Here is a 16,835-nt window from a genome sequence, read left to right as displayed (position 1 = left end):
GGAGAACTGGGCACAAGGCTGGTGGTGCTACTCCAAGTGCACACATGTGCAGGCAAGAGCAGAAACTGTACTGACTTTGTAGAAACTACCATCCAGACCCCTTAGCCCCACTTATCTAAATCTGCAATCCCAAGGTCACTCTGGGCACCAGGTGACCAGCTCTGCCTGCACAATACACAGAGGACACTTTGGTACAGCAGAGGACAACCTGGAGATTACTTGGTGGGCTTAAGCCAAAACTTGTGCTGCTTTTTTTGTTTTGTTTTTTTATATCGTTGATATCTTTGCCTGTGTCAAGTATGAGCTACCAGTTGTTTTTACATGTGAATGTATTTGGTTTTTTCTTTGTTGTTGTTGTTGTTGTTGTTGTGCTTGGTGATTTGCTTTTTTCTGAAATTGCCCTACACTAGGGCCCAGTTTAAGAGGCACAAGATTCAAAACACCCAGAGGCCATCTCCAGACCAAACCAGAGTACTACCAGGTTTGACCTAAAAGTAACACACCAAGAGGGAATTCTCTACAGGCACAAGAGCCCACAGAGGCCAAGCCTCATTTAAGAAGTCAACCTTCATGCAGCAGATCATCCTGCAGTGGGCAGAGCCAAGTCTCACAACTAGTCAGCCTAGGAGACAATACCACCTACTCACAAGTAAAAGCCATTAAAGATCAACTTTAAAAGGACAATATACACAACACAAGAGTCACCTTTGGAGCACATGCAGAGGAGAAGAAGAAAGTGGTGCAAGTCAAATATAAAGGACACATACTACATAGGATAACCCAGCAAAAACTAAGAACCCTAGGAGATCTACCCAATATATCGAAGCAAACACAGAGAGTCAGCCAGAATGGGGAAACAAAGAAACATGTCCCAAATAAAAGAACAGAAGAAACCTCCAGAAGTGGAACCAAGTGAAATAGAGGTAACCAACCTATCAGAGACAGAGTTCAGAACACTGATGATAAGAATGTTTAAGGAGCTCAGTGATGACATAAAGAAGGATAGAGAAATCATAATGAACAACCAGTTAGAACTAAAGAATACAATAACTGAAATAAAGAACACACTTGAAGGAATTACCAGCAGGTTAGAAAAAGCAGAGGATCTAATCATCGATTTAGAAGACAAGATAGCAGAGATCAAATGGAACAACAAAAAGAAAAAGGATTAAAAAACAATGAAGATTGTTTAAGAGACCTCTTGGATAACATCAAGTGCAACAACATGCACATCATAGGAATACCAGAAGGTGAAGAGAGGAAGCAAGGGATAGAGAACAAATTTGAAGTAATAATGTCTGAAAACTTCCCTAACGTGGTGAAGAAAACTGACATACAAACCCAGGAAGTGCAGAGAGTTCGAACCAAGATGAACCCAAACAGGTCCTCACCAAGACACATTATAGTTAAAATATCAAAGTTTAAAGAAAAAGAGAGAATCCTAATAGCATCAAGAGAAAGATAGTGGGTTACATACAAGGGAACTCCTATAAGACTATCAAATGACTTCTCTACAGAAACATTGAAGGCCAGGATGGAGTGGCACGAGATACCCAAAGTGATGGAGAACAAAGACCTACAACCTGGATTGCTTTATCCAGCAAGGCTATCATTTAAAATTGAAGGAGAGATAAAGAACTTCCCAGAAAAGAATAAGCTAAAGGAATCTATTACCACCAAGCCAGCATTGAAGGAAATATTAAAAGGGCTTCCATAAACAGAAGAAAGATGAAAAAAATCTAACTACAAATTTAAAAAATGGCATTAACTATGTACTTATCAATAATCACTTTAAATGTAAATGGATTATTGCTCCAGTCAAAAGACATAGGGTGGCTGAGTGGATAAGAAAGCAAGACCCTCGTATATGATGTATGGAAGAGACTCACCTCAGATCAAAAGACATACACAGGCTGAAAGTGAACGGTTGGAATAAGATATCTCATGCAAATGGAAATGAGAAAAAAGCTGGAGTTGCAATACTTATATCTGACAAAATAGACATTAAAATGAAGAACATGTTAAAAGCCAAAATGGGTACTATATAATAATAAAGGGATCAATCCAACAAGAGGACATAACCCTAGTAAACATCTATGCACCCAACACAGGAGCACCTAAATATATAAAACAGATATTGACTGACATAAAGACAGAGATCAACAATAACACTATCATAGTAGGGGACTTCAACACACCTCTGACAACAAGGGACAGGTCTTCCAGACAGAAAATCAATATGGAAACATCGGCATTAAATGACACACTGAACCAGTTGAATTTAATTGATATTTTCAGAGCATTTAACCCAAAAGCTGCAGAATACACGTTCTTCTCCAGTGTACATGAAACATTTTCCAAGATAGACCACATGTTAGGCCACAAAAAATATCTTCATAAATTTAAGAAAATTGAAATCATACCAGTTGTCTTCTCTGACCATAGTGCTATGAAATTAGAAATGAACTACAGGAAAAAAAAACTGGAATACACACCAATTCAGACTGAATAACATGTTACTAAATAATGAGTGGGTCAACCATGAGATCAAGGAAAAAATCAAAAGATATCTCGAGAAATGAAAATGAAAACACGACTACCCAAAAATCTATGAGATGCGGCGAAAGCAGTCCTAACAGGGAAATTTATAGCATTACAGGCCTACCTACAGAAACAAGAAAAATCACTAATCAACAGTTCATCTTCACACTTAAGGGATCTGGAAAAAGAACAGCAAAATAAGCCCAAAGGGAGTACAAGGAAGGAGATAATAAAGATCAGAGCAGAAATAAATTAAATAGAAACCAGAAAAACAATACAAAAGATCAATGAATCCAAGAGTTGGTTTTTAGAGAAGATAAACAAAATCGACAAACTTTTAGCTAGACTCCTTTAAAAAAAGAGAGGACCCAAATTAATAAAATAAGAAATAAAAGAGGAGAAGTGACAACAGACACCACAGAAATACAAAAAAAAAAAAAAATTAAGAAATTACAATGAGCAACTATATACGAACAAATTTGACAATCTGGAAGAATTGGTCAATTTTCTAGAAGCATACAACCTTCCAAAGCTAGCTCAAGAAGAAACAGAAAACCTGAAAAAAACTGATTACCACCAGGGAAATTGAAGCAGTAATCAACAATCTCCCAACAAACAAAAGCCCTGGACCAGATGGCTTTACAGGTGATTTTTACAAAACGTTCAAAAAAAAATTATCACCTATTCTCCTCAAGCTCTTCCAAAAAAATCCAGAAGGAGGGCAGGCTCCCAAACACTTTTTACAAGTCCACTATCACCCTGATCCCAAAATGAGACAAAAACACTACAAAAAAAGAACACTACAGTCCGATATCTCTAATGAACAAAGATGCAAAAACCCTCAACAAAATATCAGGGAACAGAATTCAGCAATACATTAAAAAGATCATACACAAAATAGCGGCGTGAGGTGAGCCTCTGTAAACATTCCCTGGAATTTACAACTAATCCAACAACGACTCCACAAAGGACTCCCTGCACAGCAAACAGGAAAGACAAAGAGGCCCACTACTGAATTCACCAACAGGTGGGAGAGTCGCATGAGGGGGGGGAGGAGGGAAGGGAGAAGTGTGGAGACGAAGCCGCATGGGCGCAGGGCGCAGACCTAGCTCAGTGATCTGAGCTCTCTGCATCCCAGAACTACTGCAGCTGCGGGAAAGGGAAGGACTCGAACTACTAGGGCTCCGCTTATGGCCCACATGGCTGAGGGGGCAGCATATAACATGGCTGAACCCAACGCTCCCGGCAGACACCTTGGAGAAAAGACTGAGGGAAGAAGGCTGAAAACGGTGCTTTAAGCCCTCACTGCCAAGCAGAGAATGGAAGCCTTAGGCACTGAGACTAGCCGCCACCTCCCAACCCTCCCAGAGCTCGCCCGCGCCCACCTGCCTGGTGCTAGAAGCAGAACAGTAGCAGTGTCAGATCAAAAGAACAGACTATTTGCTGTTCTAAGAACTGTGGGCCGCAGACACAGATTTGAAGCCCAACTAGTTCCGGCAAAGGGGAGGGAGCTGTGGAGGCGGGACCAGCTGTGGTGGTGGTCGCTGCCATTGCTCTGGGGCACCTCTCACAACTCACCCGGCACCTGGCCCCACCTATCTGGGTGGATCCCTGCAGGAGGAAACAGAACTGCTGAAACATATGGGCTCTGAATCTGGTGCAGAAAGAGCTTTGAAACTTCAAAAGCTCTCTGCATCCCTACAGGGACGTGGCATCCTATGACTCAGGCGAACTGTTAACAGAGAAGAAACCTGTCTCCCAGGGAATACCCCATTGTGTGAGAAGCTGGAATAGTGCAGATAAAACAAAGCACTACAGTGTGAGAGAGGGAAAAAAAAGGCTGCAGTAGGGGAGAAAATAAAACATTCTACCAACAATAATTGGCATACAAAAGAAAGACCTCTTCCTATCAACCTGTTGCAGAAGCCACTCTTGTAGATGTCTAGGAAGAGAAATAATCAATCAGTAATTGCCATGAATAACGAAGACAACAAAACAGCTCAGAAAGAAAATGAAAAGTCTCCAGAAAAGGAACTTAAAGATATGGAAATATGTGACTTGAATGACAAGAATTCAAGATTGCAGATCTGAAAAAACTCAACAAGATGCAAGAAAACACAGAAACGCAATTTAATGAACTCAGAAATGCAATCAAAGAACAACCTGAGCATTTTACAAAAGAGACTGAAATTAAAAAAAAAAAAACTAAATGGAATTTCTGGAGATTAAGAACTCAATAGAAGACATTAAGAATAAAATAACCAGTTTAGGTATAGAGTTAACCAGATGGAGGAAAGAATCAGTGACATCGAATATAGAAACTTGGGAATTACACAGATGGAAGAAGAAAGAGACTTGACACTTAAAAGAAATGAAAGCACTCTACAAGAACTTTCTGACTCTATCAGAAAGAGCAATATAACAACAATGGGCATAATAGAGGAGAAAAAAGAAAGAAGGGAACAGAGAATATATTCAAACAAATTGTTGATGACAACTTACCAAACTTGTGGGCAGAACTAGATCCTCGAATCCAAGAAGCAAATAGAAGACCTAATTACCTCAATCCCAACAGGCCTTCTCAAAGGCACATTGTATTGAAGCTGTCTAAAATCAACGACAAAGAAAGAATCCTCAAGGCAGCCAGGGAAAAGAAGACGGTAACCTACAAAGGAAAGCCCATTAAATTATCATCAGATTTTTCAGCAGAAACTCTACCAGCCAGGAGGGAGTGGAACCAAATATTCAAACTATTGAAAGAGAAAATTATGAGCCAAGAATAATATATCCAGCAAAGATCTCCTTTAGATACGAAAGAGGAATAAAGACCTTTCCAGACATACAGAAGCTGAGGAAATTTTCTAATACACGACCTGCACTGCAAGAAATACTAAAGGAGGGTATTTGACTACCATCAACAGGGACAATTTGTGGCAACATAAAAAGGGGGGAGAGTAAAGGTCTGAACAAAAATATGGGAATGGAGAAAGTAAGCAGGCTGAAGAAAATGGAATACTCTAAATATCAAACTTTCTTTTACATAAACTTAAGGGTAACCACTCAAAAAAAGAATCCAGAACTGAAATATATGCTTTAATAAAAGAAGAAACAGAGGGAAACATCATAGAATACCACCACACAGAAATAATAGACAACAACAAAAAGGCAAAGAAACAATAGAGACACAGCCTTACCAGAAAACTAAAGATAGAATGACAGGAAATCCTCACGTATCAATAATAACTCTAAATGAAAATAAACTGAACTCACCAATAAAGAGACACAGAGTAGCAGATTGGATCAAAAAACTAAACCATCCATATGCTGTCTCCAAGAGACACATCTCAGCTACAAGGACTAGCATAGACTCAAAGTGAAAGGGTGGAAATTGACACTCCAAGCAAATGGTACTCAGAGAAATTCAGGTATAGCCATAATGATATCCGACGAAATACACTTCAGGGTGAAAAAGATAACAAAAGACAAATATGGACATTTCATAAGAGTAAAGGTGACTATACAACAAGAAGACATAACAGTCATCAATATTTATGCCACCAATCAGGGTGCACCAAAATATACCAGCAAATAATAATAGAACTAAAGGGAGAAATTGACCAAAACACAATTATACTAGGGGACTTAAATACATCATTGACAGCTATGTATAGATCATCCAAACAGCAAACAACTAACAAAATAGCAGCCCTAAATGACACATTAGATGAAATGGACATCATTGACATATATAGAGCACTTCATCCTAAAACATCAGACTATACATTCTTTTCGAGTGCACATGGAACATTCTCAAGGATAGACCATATATTGGGACATAAAAGCAGCCTCAGTAAATTTAAGAAGATTGAAATCATACCAAGCATATTCTCTGATCACAAGGCTTTGAAATTGGATATCAACTGCGAATAGAAAGCAGGGAAAAACACAAGTACATGGAGATTAAACAAAATACTTTTAAAGAACGACTGGGTCAAAGACGAAACTAGAGGACAGATAAAAAGATACATAGAAACAAATGACAATGAAAATACATCTTACCAAATTTTGGGGCTGCAGCAAAAACAGTTTTAAGAGGAAAATTTATATCATTACAGGCCTATCTCAAGGAACAAGAAAAATCCCAAATAAATAACCTCATGTTACACCTTAAAGAACTAGAAAAAGAAGAACAAGTGAAACCCAAGGTCAACAGAATAAAGGAAATAACAAAAATAAGAGCAGAACTAAATGAAATAGAGAACAAAAAAATAATAGAAAAAATCAATGTGACAAAGAGCTGGTTCTTAGAAAAGATAAACAAAATCAACAAACGCTTGGCTAGACTCATTAAATTAAAAAGAGAGAAGACACTAATTAACAAAATCAGAAATGAAAAAGGCGAAATTATCACGGACACCACAGAAATACAAAGGATCATGCAAAAATACTATAAAGGACTATATGCCACCATATTCAATAATCTAGAAGAAATGGACAAGTTCTTAGAAACATATAGCTTTCCAAGGCTGAACCATGAAGTACTGGAAAATATAAACAGTAATGAAATTGAATCAGTCATCCAAAGACTTCCCAAAACCAAAATCCAGGACCAGATGGCTTCACTAGTAAGTTCTACCAAACCTTCAAAGAGGATCTAATATTAATCCTGCTCAAACTCTTCCAAAAAATTGAAGAAGGGACAGTACTCCCTAACTCATTTTATGAGGCCAACACTACCCTGATACCAAAAACCTCATAAGGACAACACAAAAAAAGAAAACTACAAACCAATATATCTGATGAATACTGATGCAAAAATCCTAAACAAAATTCTAGCAAATCGAATACAACAATGCATTAAAAAGATCATTCATCACGACCAAGTGGGGTTCATCCCTGGGGCACAAGGATGGTTCAACATCCGGAAATCCATCAATGTGATACATCACATAAACAAAACAAAGGACAATATCATATGATTATATCAATTGATGAAGAAAAAGCATTTGACAAGATAGAACATCCATTTATGATTAAAACACTTAATAAAATAGGTATAGAAGGAAAATACCTTAACACAATAAAGGCCATATATGACAAGCCCTCAGCTAATGTCATAATTAATGGTGAAAAACTGAAGCCCTTTGCTTCAGGAACCTTACAGGGCTGTCCCCTATCACCTCTGCTTTTCAACATAGTGTTGGAAGTCCTTGCCAGAGCAATCAGGCAAGAGAAAGAAATAAAAGGCATCCAAATTGGGAATGAAAAAGTTAAATTATCACTCTTTCTGATGACAGGAGCTATATTATAGAAAACCCTAAAGACTCTACCAAAAAGCAGTTAGAAACAATCAACGAATACAGTAAAGTTGCTGGCTACAAAATCAATGTACAAAAGTCCATTGCATTTCTATATACTAACTGTGAAATCTCAGAAAAAGAAATACAAAATACAATTCCCAAAATTGCAATTCCAAAAAATTTGCAATTGCAGCAAAAAGAATAAAATACCGAGGAATAAACTTAACCAAAGATGTGAAGGACCTATATGCTGAAAACTATGACATTTTTGAAAGAAATTGAAGAAGACACAAAGAAATGGAAACACATTCCGTGCTCATGGATTGGAAGAATCGGGATAGTTAAAATGGCCATATTACCCAAAGCAATATACAGATTTAATGCAATTCCCATCAAAATCCCAATGGAATTTTTTAAAGAAATAGAACAAAAAATCATTGGACTTGTTTGGAACCACAAAAGACCCCATATAGCCAAAGCAATCTTAAGAAAAAAGAACAATGCTGGAGGTATTCACTCCCTGACTTTAGCTTGTACTACAGGGCTACAATAATCAAAACAGCATGATATTGGCAGAAAAACAGACACATAGACCAATGGAATAGAATTGAGAACCCAGAAATAAAATCACATAAATATGGACAGATAATTTTTGACAAAGAAGCTAAAAACATACAATGGAGGAAAGACAGCCTCTTCAATCAATGGTGCTGGGAAAATTGGATAGCCACTTGCAAAAGAATGAAACTGGACTGTTATCTGTCACCATGTACCAAAATTAATTCAAAATGGATCAAAGACTTAAGCATAAGACCTGACACAATAAACTGCATAGAAGAAAACATAGGTACTAAACTTATGGACCTGGGTTCAAAGAGCATTTTATGAATTTGACTCCAAAGGCAATGGAAGTAAAAGCTAAAATAAACAAATGGGACTATATGAAACTTAAAAGCTTCTGCACAGCAAAAGAAATCATTGACAAAATAAAGAGGCAACCGACTGAATGGGAGAAGATTTTTGCAAACAGTGCCTCCGATAAGGGGCTAATATCAAAAGTATATAAGGAATTCATGAAACTCAACACTGAAAAAACAAACAACCCAATTGAAAAATGGGCAGAGGACCTGAAGAGACATTTCTCCCAAGAGGACATACAAATGGCAAAAGGACATATGAAAAAATGCTCAGCATCACTAATCATCATAGAAATGCAAATAAAAAACACAATGAGATATCACCTCACCCCAGTCAGAATGGCTATCATGAACAAGACAAATAGTAACAAGTGTTGGAGAGGCTGTGGAGAAAAAGGAACCCTCATACACTGTTGGTGGGAATGCAGACTGGTGCAACCGCTATGGAAGGCAGTGTGGAGGTTTCTCAAATAATTACGAATAGAATTACCATATGACCCAGCAATCGCTCTCCTGGGTATCTACCAAAAAAATTTGAAAACATTTATACATAAAGACACGTGTGCTCCAATGTTCACTGCAGCTTTGTTTACAGTGGCCAAGACATGGAAACAACCAAAATGTCCTTCGATAGATGAATGGATAAAAAAGTTGTGGTATATGTACACAATGGAATACTATTCGGCGGTAAGAAAAGATAATATAGGAACATTTGTGACAACATGGATGGATCTTGAGAGTATAATGCTAAGTGAAATAAGTCAGACAGAAAAAGCAGAGAACCCTATGATTTCACTGATATGTGGTATATAAACCAAAAGCAACAAAAAAACAAGACAAACAAATGAGAAACAAAACTCCTAGACACAGAAAATAGTTTAGTGGTTACCAGAGTATAAGGGGGTTGGGGGGAGGGAGATGAGGGTACGGAGGATCAATTATATGGTGATGGAAAGAGAACTGACTCTGGGTGGTGAATACACAATAGGATTTATAGATGATGTAATACAGAATTGTACACCTGAAATCTATATAATTTCACTAACAATTGTCAACTGAATAAATTAAAAAAAAATAAAACATAAAAAGGAAAAGAAATAAACAAAAGTAAAAATAAAAAGATCATACATCATGATCAAGTGGGATTCATTCCTAGTATGCAAGGGTGGTTCAACATTGGCAAATCAATTAATGTGATACACCACATTAACAAAATGGAAATAAAAATCATATGATCATATCAATAGATGCAGAAAAAGCATTTGACAAAATCCAGCAGCCATTTATGATAAAAACCCTTAAGAAAGTGGGAATAGAGGCATCATATCATCTCAACATAGTAAAGGCCGTATATGATAAACCCACAGCTAACATCGTACTCGATGGGGAAAAGCTAAAACCTTCCCCTTAAGATTAGGAACAAGGCAAGGTTGTCCACTTTCTCCACTTCTATCCAGAACTATGCTGGAAGTTCTAGCTACAGCAATCAGACCAGAAAAAGAAATAAAAGGCATCGAAATTGGTAAGGAGGAAGTAAAATTGTCATTATATGCAGATGACATGATACTATATAAGGAGAAATCTAAAGACTCCACCAAAAAACTATTAGAACTGATACATGAACTTAGTAAAGTAGAAGGATACAAAATTAATATTCAAAAATCAATTGCATTTGTATATACCAATAATAAAACATCAGAAGGAGAAATTAAGAAAACAATCCCATTTACAGTTGCTTCAAAGACTATAAAATACCTGGGAATAAATTTAACCAAAGAACCTAAAAGATCTGTACTCAGAACATTATGAGACCCTGAAGAAAGAAATGAAAGAAGATACAAATAGATGGAAACACATACCATGTTCATGGATAGGAAGAATTAATATAGTTAAAATGTCCATACTGCTTAAGGCAATATACATATTCAACGCAATTCCTATCAAACTACCAATGATATTTTTCACAGAAATAGAACATATAATCCTAAAATTTAAATGGTACCATAAAAAACCCCGGAGAGCCTCAGCAATCTTGAGCTATAAGAACAAAGTCGGAGGTATAACGATACCTGACTCAAGTTATACTACAAGGTTACAGTAATCAAAACAGCATGGTACTGGCATAAAAACAGACACATAGATCAATGAAACAGAATAGAGAGCCCAGAAATAAATCCATGCCTATATGGTCATTTAATCTATGACAATGGAAGCAAGAATTTATGGTGGGTTAAAGATAGTCTATTCAATAAATCATGCTGGGAAACCTGGATAGACACATGCAAAAAAATGAAGCTGGACCACCTCCTTACACCATATACCAAATTAAATTCAAAATGGCTTAAAGACTTAAATGTAAGACCTGAAACCATAAAATTCGTAGAAGAAAATATAGGAAGAAACTTTACAGACATTACCCAGAGAAAGATTTTTACTGATACATCTCCTCAGGAAAGGGAAGTAAGAGAAAAAATAAACATGTGGGATTACATCAAACTAAAATGTTTTTTCACAGCAAAGGAAACCTCAATAAAACAAAAGGTATCCTACTGAATGGAAAAAGATATTTGCCAATGATATATCCAATAAGGGGTTAATATCCCAAATTTATAAAAAAAACTCACTCAACTCAACTCCAAACAAACAAACAACCCAATTAAAAAATGGGCAGAGAACATGAAGAGACATTTTTCTGAAAAGGACATACAGATGGCAAACAGACACATGAAGAAATGCTCAACCTCACTCACCATCAGAGAAATGCAAATAAAAACCACAATGAGATATCACCTCACCCCAGTCAAAATGGCTATCATCAATAAATCAACAGACAACAAGTGCTGGCAAGAATGTGGAGAAAAGGGAACCCTTGTGCACTGTTGGTGGGATTGCATATTGGTGCAGCCACTATGGAAAACAGTATGGAGGTATCTCAAAAATCTGAAAATGGAACTACCTTATGATCCAGCAATTCAACTCCTAAGTATCTGGATAAATCCAAAACTCTAATTCAAAAGGATTTATGCACCCCTATGTTTATTGCAGCACTATACACAATAGCCAAGACATGGAAACAACTGAAATGCCCATCGGTAGACGACTGGATTAAGAAACTGTGGCACATTTATATAATGGAGCATTCCACAGCCATAAAGAAGAAAGAAATCTTACCATTTGCAACAACATGGATGGACCTAGAGAACATTATGTTAAGTGAAATAAGTCAGACAGAGAAAGACAAGTACCATATGATCTCACTTATATGTGGAATCTAAAGAAAAGAAAAAATGAATGAACTAATCAGAAACAGTTTCAGAGACATAGAGGAAAAACTGAGGGTTGCTAGATGGGAAGGGGGGTGGGGCTAAGGGGATGGTGAGGGGATTAGAAAGCACAGTCAGTAACCACAAGATTGCTAGGGGATCCCGAAAGTTATAAGGGGTATGTAATCAATAATGTCGTAAAGATTTTGTAGGATATCTGATGGACACTTGTCTCATTAGGGAGACCACCTCAGGGAAGATGTAGATGCCTGATCACTGCACTGTACACCTGAAGCTGAAGCTAAACAATAATGAATGTCAACTACAAGTTATAGATGATAGATAGATGATAGATAGATAGATAGATAGATAGATAGATAGATAGATAGATAGATAGATAGATATGTGTGTATATATATACACACACACATATATAAATGTATGTATGTATATAGTTACAAGAAGAGAAGTAAGCATTAGGAATAGAGACAGTGGAAATGTAATGGTCCTGTGCGATGTCAGAGGGATAGTGGATGGGGGGAAGGGGGTTAACACAGTGTTTGGGATATAAATGATAAATGTCTACATTGTTTTGAGCACCGGAAACTAGTAAAAAAAAAAATACCATTGCAATTTTGATGGGGATTGCATTAAATCTGTATTTTGCTTTGGGTAATATGGCTGTTTTAACTATGTTGATTCTTCCTGTCCTTGAACATGGAGTATCTTTCCATTTCTTTGTGTCTTCTTCAATTTATTTTAATAATGTTCTGTATTTTTCAGTGTAGGTCCTTTACATCCTTTGTTAAGTTTATTCCTAGATATTTTATTCTTTTTATTGAAATTGCAAAAGGAATTTTTTTCCATTACTTTTTCTTAAATTTCATTGTTAGTATATAGGAATACAATAGATTTTTGTACATTATTTTTTTATCCTACAATTTTACTCTATTTGTTTATTGTTTCTAATAAGTTTTTGGTGGTGTCTTCATGGTTTTCTACCTAAAGAATTATGTAATCTCCAAAAAGTGACAATTTGACATTTTCATTCCCAATTTGGGTGCCTTTTATTTTTTTTTTCACTTGCCTGATTCTTCTGATGAGGACTTCTAATACTATGTTGACTACCAGTGGTGAGAGTGGGCATCTTTGTCTTGTTCCTGATCATAGAGGAAAAGCTTTCAGTTTTTCACCATTAAGTATGATATTAGATGAGAGTTGTCATATATGGCCTTTATTATATTGAGGTACTTTCCTTATACCCATTTTATTAAGTGTTTTGATCATTATTGGATGTTATATCTTTCATGTTAATATTTTTTTATATCATACTGGTAAATTTATTTATACTGTAAAATTTATTTCAATTTCACCAGTCAAGGCTTAGAGCACAGCTTTCCTGTCCTGGACTCCCACCGTGATGTGTCATTTCTGTGTTATACCAATTCTCATAAAGTGCATTTCTGTTTAGTGTGTATATATTCTGTCACAACTTTAACTTTTTTATAATGGCCTGCACTGAGAAAATTGATTGTTTTTGTGCATGCCATTTAAGCATATATGACTAGACAGACAGGCTCTACAATCCAAATAATACTGTTGATGCGCTACTATACTGAGTTACCATAAAAGCAGCTAAGTTTTAATGAGGGTAGGTGAACATCAGCATCAAGAATTATTAAAAGCATTTCAGGATAAAGGAGAATGGGGGTGGGGAAGACCTACCATTGGGCACCAAATGTAATTAGGACCTCATGCAATTGCAGGCATTCTCACCACTTGCACAGCTGATTTCATCCCCCTGAAGTTCCTTTCATAGTCACTGTCTCCTAGAATTTGGAATCAAAGAACTTTATCACATAATTAAGTGAAGAAAAGGTATGATTCCAATGTTCCCATTTTGTTAATAGTTTTTTGTAAAACAATTCAATTCAATTGGGTTGGAAAATACCCAAAAAAGTTTCATATAAACAGATTGGCATTTGATACTAGTAAACTCCACAAACAGGACACTGTCCATCCATTAAAAAAAAATAGTAGCCCACCTACTGCTTTATCTAAATTATAAAATCACTGGGCGTCTTTCCTACAAGACTTGTCTCATGCCAAGAAAAGTTAGTGTACTGCAGAAACAGCATACCTCTGAGCCTTCTACCATACAGATGAAAAACAACTGATACTTCACAGAGTGAATGCTGATGAAATGACAGAAAAATATGTAAAAGATGTGAAAAGACCATTCAAGCATAAGAAAACCCAAATCATTAAGATATCCTCAATTCAAAGTTGTATATACATATATACATCATGACGTAGCACATTCACTTATTGGTATACACTCTAGAGAAATGCAGGCACACGTGCAGTAGGAGACATGTGCAAGTAAAGTTATAACTGCATGTATCTTAATAGTCAAAAATTGAAATAAACTCAAATTTTCATTGATATAGAATGGATGAACTATAATATTTATAAAATTAATGCTAAGAGCAATGAAAACAATTGGACTATAACTACATTCAAAAACTGATAAATTTCAACAAGCACAATATAGAATGAAAGACCAATTTAAGAAATGATATAAACCATGTGACTTCAAATTATGTAAAGGTAGAAAACAGTTAACCAAACTATACTGTGTAAAGACGCAAAAAATAGGAGGTAAAACTTCAATGAAGAGTAAAGCATTAAAATGATTACCATTAAATTCTAACTGATGATTGGAAGGAAGGGGCATGCTATTGAGAGGACACACAAAGAACTTCTTTAGCAGAAGTGAAATTTGTTTTGGCCTGAGTGCAAATTATTCAGATGCTTGTTATTCATTACACTCTTCATCCATATTTCATGTATATGTTTCATGTGTATTATACATTACAATGAAATGATGAGAATGACATAAAAAGTTATTGCTAAACAAAAGTGGGAAGACTATCCTATCAAGAGAACTGTTGTCCTAAAGCATATTTTAAGGAACAGAATATAATTCCAAGGAAATTATTTCAGAAGGAAATTTTGACATGCAAAAAACCCCACAAAAACCTAAAGAATAGTAAAATAAAGCAACTATTTTTTGAATAAATTATTTATAGTATTTTTTCTTGTGAAGAGTAAAGGTGACAGAAATGAAATATTTACAAAAATTTTGTGTAAGCTAATTGGGTTGTAAAACTTGTTATTTGGCTCAGATATGGTTGAACTTAAATAGGTATGGTAAAAACGAAAAGATAATCACTAAAGGGAAAAAAAAAGAACATATCCACTAAAATTACTGAAAGAAATAGTAAGAAAAAAGGAAACAAAATACATAGGTAAATAGAAATGAGCTAAAATTCAATTAGAAAACAAATGTGTAAAAATGAACATGGAAAATATGAAAATGTTAAGACAACAAATTATTTTAAAAATGTATTCTAAGGCGGCCAGTAACCGAATGTTTAGAGTGCAGTGCTCATAATACCAAGGTCGCCGGTTCAATTCCCACATGGGCCAGTGAGCTGCACCTTCCACAACTAGATTGAAAATGACTTGACTCGGAGCTGAGCTGTGCTCCCCACAACTAGATTGAAAACAATGACTTGACATGGAGCTGATGGGTCTTGGAAAAACACACTGTTCCCCAGTATTCCCCAATAAAAAATTTTTTTTAAATGTACTCTAGAGGAGTGCAAGCAGTCATAACAATTAAATGTAATAAGGTATACTGGAGGAGATCCTGGGACAGAAATAGGCCAAGGTAAAAAACAAAGAAAATCTGAATAAACTATGGACTTTAATTAATTTAAAAATATGCAATAATATTAATCATAATAATGTTTAAGGTGATAATTTTATAAATCAAAGACAGATTGAATAATAAATCAAAACCCAATGTAGACAATCAAGTTAATACCACAGATAAACTAAATGAGAATAGAGAAATTTCAGGGAAATATTAATCAAAGGAAACTAGTGTGTGCAGAAAGAAAGTGAGAGAGAGAGAGAGAGAGAGAGAGAGAGAATGTTAGACCAAATAGAATTTAAAACAGAAAGCAACATTAGAGATAAGGAGATTCACTACTTGAAGGTAAATAGTTAAATTCCTAGGAAGATATAACAATTGTAAATAAGTTTGCACCATATAAAACAGCTTCAAAATATTATCAAGAATGAATTGAGTAAATTATAGTGAGACTTAAGTAAATCCAACTGCATAGTTGAACGTATCAATATTATTTCTCAAGTGTTGAGAGGTTAGGAAATCAAAATTAGTGAAAATACAGAAGATTTGAGTCATTCTCTTACAATTATGATACCATCAAGTTATACAGAATTTTCTTCTTAATAATTAAAGAGCTTTCACATTCCCTAGAAAATATTGATTATTCAAAAAAAATCACCATGCAGGCAGACACAGCAAAATTCAATAATCAGTTGTCTTACCAAACAAAACTGGAAAAAAAAAAGAGATAACAGAAAAAAGCTAAATATAACAATAATAAACCAAGGATTATGATTAATCCAATTTTGTGAAACCAAGTTAAAATAAATGGAGTTCCGCCAGATGCAAAGACTGAAATTATAAGATGAGGAGATAAACAACTGCACACATTTCATAAGTTAGGAAACAAATGAAGTCACTTGGGAGAAATTCATAAGATAATTTAGGTGATGATTATATTATTGATGGTACTGATAATTATAATACAGAAAGGTGGATGTTGCTATTGATGGTTACACAATGAAGAAAATCTTATTTAAACCATGCTATACTTACTCCATTCTTAAACTCTTCAAATGCTTCACATTTAGGATGAGTCAGTTACTACATGCCC

At 35.5% G+C, this 16,835-nt stretch overlaps 1 protein-coding gene across 1 annotated transcript in view; it reads right to left on the bottom strand.

The window, feature by feature from the left end:
• Positions 1-16,835, bottom strand: part of LOC308496883 (A disintegrin and metallopeptidase domain 3-like) — a gene marked incomplete at both ends in the record, with an annotated part of 140,333 nt that overhangs the window by 62,893 nt on the left and 60,605 nt on the right. The window lies entirely within an intron of this gene.

Source organism: Rhinolophus hipposideros, assembly GCF_964194185.1.
Source record: "Rhinolophus hipposideros genome assembly, chromosome: 4".
NCBI lineage: Eukaryota > Metazoa > Chordata > Mammalia > Chiroptera > Rhinolophidae > Rhinolophus > Rhinolophus hipposideros.
The sequence above is the reverse complement of the archived record's forward strand: the minus strand, read 5'-3'. Positions and strand labels throughout refer to the sequence as shown.